Raw genomic sequence first — 2,623 nt, 5'->3', positions numbered from 1 at the left:
CCTTCACGTTCTCCTTCCCCAGCTAGCCCGACTTGGTCGCGAAGCTCCTGCTGCAGTTCCGCTGCTGCCTTCCCAAATAGCTCGCGATTGAGGCAACTGGGATCCTTCCTGCATACGCCGACGTCCGTTCCTCCACGCTCTAACAAAAGCTTCATCTAGTTGCCCGATCTTGGCCCCACGCTGAAGCCGCACGCGACCTTCTTGCGTTGAACTTAGCGAAACCTTCTCTGCCCTAGCCCGCCTTCCTTGCGCGTAGTGAGGCCACATCCGAGCTCAAGCTTGCTTCGCCTATGCGGATTGATCCTTGCACAGTGTCACGATCCTTCCTTGTGTCTTCATCGTCCCGCAACGCTTGATCCCTGCTGCAGATCGGACAGCAATATAAATAAATGCCAGAAAAATTTGTTCAATTCATTAATCACTTGATCTTACAACATTTTACAAATAAATTCCTAAACTTTAACATCATTTTTGTCATCATGTTTGGAGAAGCGTGTAATGAGTTTGTTGGTTATTTGCTAGCACTTTTATGTGAATTTGTTTTGAATTGTTCGCCCGAGAAAAATATTTTCTTTAGAGTTTTATTTTGTGAAACTAATTGTGCCATCCAAATCGTCCATATCATTCAAATGAATGGCTTGCTTTGAAAAATTAATTGAGATTATAATTATATAATTTTTAAATCCCTTCAATCATGCATGCTTTTTCTTGAGAAAAGTTCTCATCATTTTAAACTAGAAAAATGACAAATACATTAATCACTTAGGCCCCCACTTGTCCCCTCCTCATAAATGAAAAGCCTTTTGTTGCCACATCATGAAAAAAGCCAAAAGAGAAAAGAAAAGAAAAAAAAATGGTATTAATACCTCCCCCTTTCTCAACTTCCAACAAGAACTTTTAAGCATCAATAAAAAAGGGAGCTGCAACGCACGTAATATTTCTTCGTGTTTCCTTGGCAACCTTGAACAGGGTTCAGGCAAAGCCAAGAGCTCTCCTTTCCAAAGAAAATACTACCCGCCCCCTCCTTCTCTGATACCCCTCCTAGTGACAAACAACTAAACCGAATGCCCCAGCTATCTTCGTCTCATTTGAACAAGGCTCCTCTCCCTCTTTTGGTTCGCACAAAGAATGTCACATCCCTACTGATTCAAATGAGACCCACTTGTATCTCCCACTAACTAAACCATAGATTGTATCTTGATTGAAGAACAGGCAGAAATAATTGTTTGGTGGCGATGAATGATATCTATCATTTAGCCTACTAACAACATTGGCAAAAGAGATTGTTTTTTGGAGTTACAATTGAGGCTAAATAAGAGGGAAAAGGACTTTATTGAAGAATCAACGGTAAAGGAGATTGTTCTGGATCGGAAAGTGGAATGCTAAGAAAAGTGTCAACCAGGGACAAATGAAGGGAGTAAGCATGATGAAGAAGATGAAAGGTAAAACAGTAGTTCACTAAAGGTGGGAAAGGAGAAGACATAAAAGGCCTAGGATAGATAGTGAGGGAGAGGGGCATTTCTACAGCAGGGATGCTGCTAGAGAATGAAACTGATGTGAAGAGATAAGAGTAGAAAAGTGAGTGCTTAGCAGCAAATGCACACACAACCATCCGAACGCCAGCTTGGACGCACGATCAGAATGTATTTGAAGCAAACAACCCTAATTTTGAAAGGGTTTTGACTGGTGTATATGGGCCATTGCTAATACCTATGAATTGCTTTATGGTTTTAGCTGGTGAAATAGATGTGTAAAACTAGACACCTTACATTGGGTTTGTATATGTTGTCCGATCATATCATTGCTTATTCATATGCTTGAAGGGATAAATTATTATAAAAATATTATAGAACTCAAACGATAAGTCATGTTCATCATGTACATGGAAATTAGCAATGTGAATTTATGTTTGAAGATTATAAAAATGGCAGACAAAAATAAAATTTGAAGGAAATTCTATATATATAATGACATCCACACACATGCATTATCAAGGGCATACGGGGACATCAGAAAAATTGCATTCCCAGAGGTTGGCTAAGGTGTTGAAGGCTGGATGAACAATTGAATTAGTTTGCAATTTCATGATCAAAATTTCAAGTCTTCGCTAAATGACCCGATTGGAATTGTTTTCTAAATTACAAGCTGCTCCATTTTATTTCTGGATTTTTTTTGCCTGATGAAATTAATCCTTAATTATCTTTTGAGCAGCCTTATGAAAATCCTTTTGGATATCCTCCTTCCAACGCGTATCTTCGCATGGATTTCCCATCAGAAACAAACACATCACTTTCTGTTAGCACTGCTGAAATTCATTTACCTGTAGAGAAAGGAATGGAAGCAGCTCAAAGCCATGATTTTGTGAATACTTTGGGAGGACCAATTTATGCTCCAGATGTCGCGAATGCTCAACATTTTTTAGCAGAACCTCATTCTTATGCTTCCGAATTTTCTGCTGCAAATTCAAGCAATGATATTCTGGATGGCATTCTCCCATGGACTGGGCCTGTGGCCTCGGTGTCTTTTCAGGAAACTGAACCTACAGGGAAATCTCTTTTTCTTTCACAAGGGTTATCTGCTTACTCAGCTTCTCATGCACAAAACTCTTCAGAAACTGGTTCAG

Source organism: Phalaenopsis equestris, unplaced genomic scaffold (genome assembly GCF_001263595.1).
Source record: "Phalaenopsis equestris unplaced genomic scaffold, ASM126359v1 Scaffold232152, whole genome shotgun sequence".
In the NCBI taxonomy this organism is placed as follows: Eukaryota; Viridiplantae; Streptophyta; class Magnoliopsida; order Asparagales; family Orchidaceae; genus Phalaenopsis; species Phalaenopsis equestris.
The sequence above is the reverse complement of the archived record's forward strand: the minus strand, read 5'-3'. Positions refer to the sequence as shown.